Below are 10,480 nucleotides of genomic sequence, written 5' to 3' on the forward strand. Positions count from 1 at the left end.
TTCCTTTCCTTTTTCCTTTCCTTTTTCCTTTCCTTTTTCCTTTCCTTTTTCCTTTCCTTTTTCCTTTCCTTTTTCCTTTCCTTTTTCCTTTCCTTCTTTCTTTCTCTCTTTCTTTCTTTCTTTTTTTTTAAGACTTTATTTATTTATCTTATATATGTGATGAGTACATTGTAACTGTCTTCAGACACACCAGAAGAGGGAGGGCATCGGATCCCATTACAGATGGTTGTGAGCCACCATGTGGTTGCTGGGAATTGAACTCAGGACCTCTGGAAGAGCAGACAGTGCTCTTAACCTCTGAGCCATCTCTCCAGCCCCCCCCTTTTTTTTTGAGACAGAGTTTCTCCATGCAGTCCTGGGTGTCCTGGAACTCACTTTGTAGACCAGGCTAGACTCGAACTCAGAGATCTGCCTGCCTCTGCCTCTCAAGTGCTGGGATTACAGGCATGTGCCACCTCTGGCCGGCATCCGCAACACCTTCTTTCTGCTCAGGAATGAGAGCAGCTGGTGTGTGTAGCCCCTGGAAATGGCAAGGGTGGCTCTCCTGAGTGCCAGGAGTTGGCTTCGAGAAGAGAAAGAGAGTTTAACCAAAGCTCATACTCCCCTCACAGGGCAGCAAGGCTGCTAGAAGCTGTGAGCCCAGATGGGATGACCCCATACTGAGCATGGACGGTTAAGTGTCTCTTAGGAGAAGAAAGAAATTTGAGAAATGGAAGATGGAAAAGGGCTCCTGGGGAAGGAAGGGGCCCAGTGGGGCTTGGCCTGCCAGGAAGCCCTTTCTGGGTTTTGGCACCAAATGCAAGAAATAAGTCAAATTAAATAAGGAAATTTAAAGAGTAGGCTCAGTTTAACCTTAAAGTGGCAAGAGCATTGGCATTCCCAAACCCTGTGGCTGGGTATCTTAAGGTATAGGAGCAGGCACAAGGGAGGGTCTGAGAATAAGGTTGTATAGTTGAGAGTGGGGGCGGGGCAGAGGGATGGCTTCACCAGGCACAGAAACTGCTTTTCAAAGTTGCAGTAGGAAATTAGTCAAGGCTGCACGTTTATTTTGCAACCCCTGATCTTCAGTGCTTGTACTGAGAGTTGGCTGCTTTCTGTTTTTTCGTGTGTGGCAGGTTTTCTAGCTCTGATTTTGGGATGGGAGATTTTCTTCATCATTTGTAAATTGTTGGTCATACTGCTTGTGTTGCTAAGGTCCTGGTCAGAAAGTCCTTTCCTGTGCCAGTCAGTTCCAGGATAGCCAAAGAATTCCCAAACCATATAGTAGAAAATAAAGATTCAAAACCAACAAAACACAACAAAACAACCAATCAACCGAAAGCCAAACCAAACCAAACCCAAACTGCTGGAGGTATTTCCATCCCAGATTTCAAGTTTACTACAGAACTACAGCAATAAAAACTGTATGGTACTTGCATAAAAAACAGCACAATGACTAGTGAAATAAAAGGTCCACATGTAGCTCCACTCCTACAGCCAAGAGTTCAACAGTACACATTGGAGAAAAGACGAAATCATCAAGAAACAGTGTTGGCTAAACGGGATAACTATGTGTAGAAGGATGAAAACTAGGTCCTTATCTTTTACCCTGCAGAAAACCTCACTCCAACCAAACCAGGGCTCTCAACATGAGACCTGCTACTCTGAACCCGAAAAAGAAGAAGATGAGAACTCACTTCCCATAATTTACTAAGAAGCAGGCAACTGGGCTGGCTATGTAGCTCAGAGGTAGAGTACTTGCATGAGGCCCTGGTCTGACTCTCTACCTGGGACCACAAAGAAAAGAAAGGAAAGAGAGAATGAAAGAGGCAAAAGGGAAACTGTATTAAAACTGCCTGGATGTTTGTGTATTTCTACATATTCTGAAAATAATCTGAAGAGGTTTATTTTTCCTCATAAAATACAGAGGAAAAAGGACAACTTTGGAGCCTCAGAATTTGTGTGGGGTTTACAGGACTCTGCAGCACTGGTGCCGTCCTTTCTTTCATATGTCTGACACTCACTCTCTATTTTAGTTTGCCAAGATCTGATGAGCATCATGCAGCAGATGCAGTGCTGGAAGCAGCTAGGCAGCCTTCAGGGGCCTTGCTATTATGACTACATTAATGTGCTTGGGAAATGATTATCTAGTGCAGTGGGTAAATTCAGGATTTTCCCCCTTAAGTAGGCTTTCCTGCTCATCATTTTACTACCACACCAAACACACAAGATTTTGAAGACTACTTTCAGAACAGCCAGAAGCAGAGAGGAAGCTTGTTACAAAAAGAGAAGCAAGGATATCCTGGTTTCTACCCACACAGCAGGATCTACCGCACTGGGGTCTAGTGAGAACAGAATTTTCCAGTCAAAGAATTCTAAGGCAGAAGTTGAAATTTTAAGTCCTAGCAAAGTTAGACAAGAGTATGAAAGCATACAGCTTATGTCAGAAAGGAAGAGACAGGTCTGCAGCTCTGTGGCTGGAGGCTTGCTACCATGCCGTTCAAAGGCCAGGGCTTGACTTCACTCACACACACACACACACACACACACACACACACACACACACACACACTTCTGCAAGTAAAAAAAATGCAGTAAATAATGAACAAAGCCATTCTAGAAATAATTTCCTGGCCAAAAAAAGACACAATTTTGCTTCGAGTTATTTGGTTCTTCATGCTCCTGAGCTACACAGAAAGAAAAGTTTAAAACTGGAGCTGTTTCTAAAGCATGGAGACTCAGTTTATGAAATGCACAAACAGCCTGCTTTTGGGAAGTCTTCACATTTAGCCAGTAGGCACATTTTAAAAATAGTCCACAGGAAGCTGTTGGTGTCAATTCCAGTTCCTACCAGTTTGGAGAGCAAACCCAGAGCTGTCAGGAGACCAGGGAGTTGTGGACATTATACAAATGGCCGAAGGTTGTCCTTTGGAGACACCACCTGCCAGACAAGGCGTAAATGAGATTTGGAAGACTGAAGTGACTTCTACCAGAGCACAGGGATTACCATCCCAGTGACAAACTCCTCTTCATGCTGCTGAGATTGCAGCGCCTCTCACATTAATAGGCTGCTAGGGTGAGTTTGTCCACTCCTATCCCTTGGCCCAATCTGCTCGTTTCCCCCACTGTTTCGTGCCCTCTGCCTCAGTGAGGAGCTTTATTCAATAAAGAAAGAAATCAATTCTTCAATTAATATTCACACAAGCAATGGACTCTGGAGCTAGAACTATAGATTGTACTATGTAAATATTTTGATTTCTTAATTTAAATTTAAAATGTATGCATCTTTATTGCTGCATTGTAGTAATTTGACTATGTTGACAATGTATAATGATCAAATTTGGTAGTAAACATCCCCTTTTTCAGCCATTAATCATTCTTCTGCATTAGAAATCCTATTCTCTCCTAATATTTTTAAAACATACCAAGGGTTGTTTCAGTCAGTGGTTATTTTACCATCCTGAAGAACCAGAAGGGAATCCCCAACTCTATCTCTGGGGTTCTAGTGAACTTTTTGAACTCTCTTTATGTTCATGAATGGGAAGAATAAATATTGTTAAAGTTATCATGCTACTTAAAGAACCTGTAGTGTGTGTGTGTGTGTGTGTGTGTGTGTGTGTATCTGTGTGTATCTGTGTGTAGCAGTGAATTAGTTGACCTGCTTTTTTTTTTGGATCCCAGCGGGTTGCACATGCATGCTACACCCACCCAAGAGCTCTCTGGATTCTTGAATGAAACAACACACACACACACACACACACCCCAGCTAATTTTGATATGCCTTGACTAGCTTAGTGGTTGGGCACTTCTACACCTCCCCACAACTAGTTCACATTTCCCTCTAGTATCCTGGCTTAACACCTTCTAAATCTATATTTTATCATTGCAATCCTGTTACCTCCTGCCACCCCCCAACCCCATAGGACCACATTCCCTTTCCACCTACGTTGTTGTATGATTTCTCTCCAGCAGCTCTTAAATCTGATCCATCTGATCCCTCTGCCTCCAAGTCATGGTGATTCTACTCTCCTTTCTCTCCATCCCCTTCCTCATTCTCTCCCCCACCATCCCTTGCCCACTTAATCTAAAAGTCCCCCACTTAATCTAAAAGTCCCGCCTCCATCCTCCTGCCCAGCCATTGGCTATATAGCAATTCTTTATTACCAGATGAAGACAGCTGGGGACAGGGACCTTCCGGTCTAGAAACTGCTTCTTGGAGCTGAGTTAAGACAAAGCATTAGAACCAATTTCTAACATATGTGTGTGTGTGTGTGTAGTAGGTGTATGCTATGTGTTGTATATGAATGAGGAGTGTGTATGATGAATGTGGGGGGTACGTGTGGTATGTGGGGTGTCTGTGTGTGTGTGAGTGTGTATGATGTATATGGTATGTGTGATAAGATCTGCATGTGTGGTTTATAGTGTGTGTTGTTTGTGTGAGGTGTCTGGTGTGTGTATGTGATATATATATATATATATATATATATATATACATATATATGTATATGTGGTGTTTGTATGTTTGTAGGGTTTTGATTCCCTTCTATAGTCTGTTCAATATACTTCCAGTTCAATATGTAAGTTCTTGGCTCTTGCTGCTATGCCTGCCACTTGCTGCCTCTGCTCTGCATGACTCTACCTGACACTCTCATGGAATCTATCCCCCTGGAAGAGTAAGTCCAACAAGTTTTTCCTTCTATAAGTTGCTTTGGTCATGGTGTTTAATCACAGCAACAGAAGAGTGACTAATACAGTTATAGAGACATTTTACCTCTATGCAATTTTGTCTGTCTAATCTTCTGTTCTTTGTGACTTTGGAATCAGATGTCAACTATCACTACATCAATGTCTGGAAGTGTTAACTCATAGTTTTAATTTTAATATTTGTATCTTTAGTCCTTTTGAGATAATCTTTGTATGGATATGTGCCGTATTTCATCCATTCTTCCTTCATTGAAGTGAAGCCATTTCATGTTTTTGGGTATTGTGAATAGTGCCATAGTACACATGGACATACACATGTCTCAGAAGTAAGGAAGTTTTGGCCTCTTCAGGTCTTTGCACAGGAGTGGTAGAATGGCTTATAGGATAGCTCTATTTTAGTTTTCTTAAGGAATCTCCACACTTATCCTCAGTGGCTGCAGTTACCTGCATCACTGCCAACAGCCAACAGGCTCCTTGTCAACCCCACACATACCTGCCAGCAGTTTTGGTTGTTTTCTTGATGATGGAATCTCAGCATAATTTTAACTTGCTCTTTCCTAGTGGGCAAAGATGCTGAACAATTGTGTACTGATTAGCCATTTAACTCTTTTCAGTTGCAAAGGATTCAACTCACTTGTTTTGTTTACTGATTATGTTTGCTCTGTTGGTGTTTAATTTTTGCATTCTTTAGTTTGAATTTAATCCTCCATTGGATAAATATCTGGGAAAAACTTTTTCCCATCTTGTGTAATATTCCTTCACTCTGTTTCTACTCCACGCCTCCCTCCCACCCCCCTCTTACGTACACACACACCTGAGAACCACAACGTGTTTGTTGCAATCAGAAGAAAATGTTCAGGAATCAGTTTATGGGTTATGGTGATCAGATTAGGCCATCAGGTTTTGGGGCAGGTGTCTTTCCGTGCTGAGTAATGTTGCTAGCTTTTATTTGTCAATTCTTGCTACTGTTTACTGAGACTTGGGTTATATTCAGAAAGACATCGTCTATGCCTATATCTTGGAGTGTTTCTCTTGCTTAAAAATTTAGGTCTTACATAAAAATCTTGGTCAGGATGTAGCTCAGTGTTAAAATATTCACATAACATTAAGGATTTGATAGATTTTGAGTTAACTTTCATGTAGTATGAGAAACAGTGATATAGTCTTTCATATGTAGATATCCACCTTTCTACCATTTGATAAAGAGTTTTTTTTTCTCCAATGTATATTTTTGGAGCCCTTTTTTAGGGTCAGAGTGCTGAAACTGTATATTTTTGTTTATGAGTAATAGTATATGTTATAGTCTCAATCCTTTACCTTTTTTCATCTCCCTGCATTCCTGAGTATTACTAGACAGCTGTCTTAGGGTTTCCATTGCTGTGAAGAGACACCGTGACCAAGTCACTTCTCATAAAGGAAACCATTTAATTGGGGCTGGCTCACAGTTTTAGAGGTTCAGTCCATTATCATCATGGCAGGAAGCATGACAGCCTGCAGACAGACATGATGCTGGAGGAGCCAAGAGTTCTATGTATTGATCTGATGGAAGAGAGTGGCTTCCACAGGCAGCGCACAGGAGTGTCTTTTCCACACTGAATGGAGCATGAGCAAAGAACCTCAAAGCCTACCTGCACAATAATGCACTTCCTCCAACAAGCCACGCCTCCTAATAGTGGCATTTCCCATGGGCCAACTGTAGGCATACATTTTTTGCAACCTACTTTTAATAAGGGCCCACTATCCAGCAGAAGTATTAGGGTATAGGGGATGTGAACCTGTTCAGCAATAGTTCTTCGGGGCGAGCTCAATCTTCTCGGGAAGCTGTACAGTCCCATAGCAAACACCAAATACAATTCAGCAATGGCAGACCAGACACGAACCAGAAGCTGTGTGTGTGTGTGTGTGTGTGTGTGTGTGTGTGTATACTTTAAGGTCAGGTTTTCTTTTTTTTTCTTTTTTCTTTTATTGGATATTTATTTCATTTACATTTCCAATGCTATCCCAAAAGTCCCCCACAAGCTCCCCCACACACTCCTCCACCCACCCACTCCCACTTCTTGGCCCTGTCGTTCCCCTCTACTGAGGCATATAAAGTTTGCACGACTAATGGGCCTCTCTTTTCACTGATGGCTGACTAGGCCATTTTCTGATTCATATGCAGCTAGAGACACGAGCTCCAGGGGGGTACTGGTTAGTTCATATTGTTGTTCCACCTATAGGATTGCAGATCCCTTTAGCTCTTTGGGTACTTTCTCTAGCTCCTCCATTGGGGGCCCTGTGGTCCATCCAATAGCTGACTGTGAGCATCCACTTCTGTGTTTGCTAGGCCCCGGTTCTGATAACCCTAGAATTACTCTTTTTGCTCAGAATTACACTGGCTATTTGGGATCTTTGTGTTTTCAAATGAACTTTAAGATTGTGTTTTCAAATGAACTTTAAGATTGTGTTTTCCACCTCACTCAAAACCAGATAGATACAGCACAATTTGATAACTTTCCAGCTGAGTCATTGGATTCAGGAGAAAAGAATAACTTAAGTTTTAATAATCCTTGTGGGATTCCAGAAGAAGGCACTTTGTCTGAAACAGGGAGACTTGTGAGCACACCAGCACTGAGAGTGCTACCAAGGCATACCAGCGCCAATCCTGAACCCCCATCCTGGACGGAAGCCATAGCGCCTTCAACTCATGAAGACCCATCCGCCAGGGACTCTGCTCTCCAGGACACAGATGACACTGTCACCCACATCCAGGAGTTCTTCCGGAGGAGAAAAGAAAGGAAATAAATGGAAGAATTGGATACTGTGAACATTAGGAGGCCACTAGTGAAGATGGTTTATAAGGGCCGCTACAACTCCCGGACATAAAAGAAGCCAGTTTGTGGGGTGCTAACTTTGTAATGGCCATATCTTCATCTGAGACTGGCCCACTGCTGAGCATTTGATGCTTCTAGGAGCTGATAGTCATGTGGTCAGCGGCCTGCGACTGCATCCATTTGATCCAATTCTACCCTCATTTGGCATAGATTATGACATAAAGATCTGGTCACCACTAGAAGAGTCAAGAATTTTTCATCGAAAACTTGCTGATGAAGTTGTAACTCGAAATGCACTCATACTGGAAGAGACTAGAAATACCATTACCGTCCCAGCCTCTTTCATGTTGAGGATGTTGGTGTCACTAAATTATATCTGAGCTGACTGTCTGGAGGGTGACATATCAGAAGGTTCAGGTCAGGAGAATGAAAATGAGGATGAAGAATAAACAACGCCTTGGCAAGCACTTAGATGTTCTGAAATCTGTTTACGACATTTATTATATATTTTTTTCTTTACAGAACTTTAGTGCAACTTAAGGCTATGATTTTTGTTTGTTTTTGTTTTTGGAGTTCTTCCCCATTTTTGGGATAGCCAAACATTGGTTTGGAATGAGTCTGTGCATGAGTTGGGAGAGTGTGTAAAACAAAACAAGCAAAATGTTTTTGAAACTTTTTGCTGTGTATGGAGTCCTAAAATAATTCCAAAGTGCAGTACTTCCCTAACCCTCAGATGTGGGAGCTTGGATCAATGTTGAAAAGCCACTTTCATTGTAGTGAAAAGGTTGGTTCAAATACATTTCTACACTTGCAAAAAGAAAAAAAAAGATTGAGTTTTCCAGTTCTAAGAAGATTATCATTAGAAGCTTGGTAGGACTTGAATATATAGGTTGGTTTTAGTAGTATTCACTTTAAAAACATTACCTCTCTCTGTCCATGAGCAAAGGAACTTCCAGGTCATCTTCAATTTCTTTCCTTCATGTTGTACAGTTTTCATTGTAGCAGTCTTTTCTACTTGGGTGGGTTTGTTTGTAGGTATATATCCTTTGGAGGGTATTTTGAATGTGACTCCTTCCCTGTTCCTTCCTCGGAAAGCTTGTTATTGGTATACAGGACACCTTCTGATTTTGTATGCTTTTATTTCAGTGAAATTGCTCATCAAATTTAGAAATCTCCTGCTGTGGTCTTCCAGGTCTTTTATTTGTAGAAAATAGGGACAATTGGAATTTCCTCCATTTCTTTCTCTTACCTAAATATTTTAGATAATATTTCAAGTACTACATTGAATAAGAGTGGTCGGAGTCAACCCATGTATTCTGTTCCTGATCTCAGAGGAAAAGCTTTCAAAATTTCCCCATTCAGTGTAATGTTGGCTGTGGGTATGTTTCACTTGGTCTTTTTATATTGTGGTGTGATACTTATGTTCCTAATATGTTCTGGTTTTCATTTTTCATTTAAGAAAATCCAGATTTTGTTATACTTTTCCTGCATTTACTGAAGTGATCATACGATTTAATTCTTTATCCTAATTTATATACTGTGTTACAATTATTGATTTACATATACTGAACAACCTTTGTATTCCTGAGATAAAATAAGGTTGATTGTGGTTCATGATCTGTTTAGCATGTTGCTGGTTTTGATTGCAAGCTGCATATCCACACAGAACATGCCATCAGACTCAATTCAGCGCTCTCCATTTAATGCATGTAGCTTCAGGTCCAAGTGAGACAGGCTATAAGGAAGCACAGAAGATCTGCAGGCTTTTTAACATTCCAACTGGACCTAAAATTTATAGTTTTTCTTTCGCTGAATTCAGTTTTTTTTCTTTTGTTTTCCTTTTAATTTTTTGTGAGCTTGTTAAGAAAAGACTTTTCATAGGTCAGGCTGGCCTCAAAATCTACTACGTATCTGAGGATGGCTTCTCCTGCGCCCATGGGCTGAAATTACAGGTGTGCACTAAATGGTCAGTTCATTATTTTCCCCATAAAATACTTCATCAAAACCATTTCCAGCAAAAGATTTACATATTCCTTATGATCAAAACTGTAATAGGGATTGTAATTATTTTCATATTGATAAAGTAGTTGGAAAGTATATTAAGGAAAAGATTATGATAACAATTGAATAATTTATTTGAGAATATTGCAGTGGGCCCAGACATTTTGTACATTTATTTATTAGTAGTGATAGAGCTGTTTAAGGCACATCACAAATCCATACTGAAGGCATTCTAAGACCACCGTTAGAGATGAGAAAAGACTCTGAGTGATTACAGTAGTATTTCAGGACCATAACCAGTGGCACTGTTAATCTCACCCAAGGCATGTTCAGGAAGCCTTTCTCATCACACACATAATGAAGTTTGGTCAACAGCTCTGCCCTAGAAAGATTCCAAGAGGAAGAACCAGGAATCCTGAAACATTCCTGAGGTTAGAACTTGTAATTGTTTCATCTTTAAATTGGATAGTTGAACTTCAAATTGAAGGGCTGTGATACTTTCAAATAATGCTTTTTATATTAAAACCATAAATCAAATCCTTTAGAAGAACAAATGAAAATGAACAATGAGAGCCATTGGTATCAAATATTTATCTTTCATACCCATGAATCCTTTTTTTCTGACACCATCTTTCTCAGTGCCTAAAGGATTCTGGATTTGTTGGTTTATTTTTTTAATTTTATTTTATCATTTTATGCATACAGCGTTTGTCTGAATGTATATCTATGTACCATATGTGTTCCTGGAACCCATGGAGTCTAGAAGAGTGTGTCCAAGTCCCTGCTATAGGAGTTAAAGACAGTTGTGAGCTGCCATGTGGGTGCTGGGAATCACAGCCTCTTAGCCTGTGAGCCATCTCTCCAGGACCTATTATTATTGTCTTGATAAAAGTTTTACCTTGGCTAATAGGCCAAGACAACTTAATACAATTTCTAGTTCTTACATTTTAGTTGGACATTTTTCTTTTTTTTTTTTTTTTTTT

The sequence above is a fragment of the Mus caroli genome, chromosome 6 (assembly GCF_900094665.2).
Source record: "Mus caroli chromosome 6, CAROLI_EIJ_v1.1, whole genome shotgun sequence".
Lineage (NCBI taxonomy): Eukaryota > Metazoa > Chordata > Mammalia > Rodentia > Muridae > Mus > Mus caroli.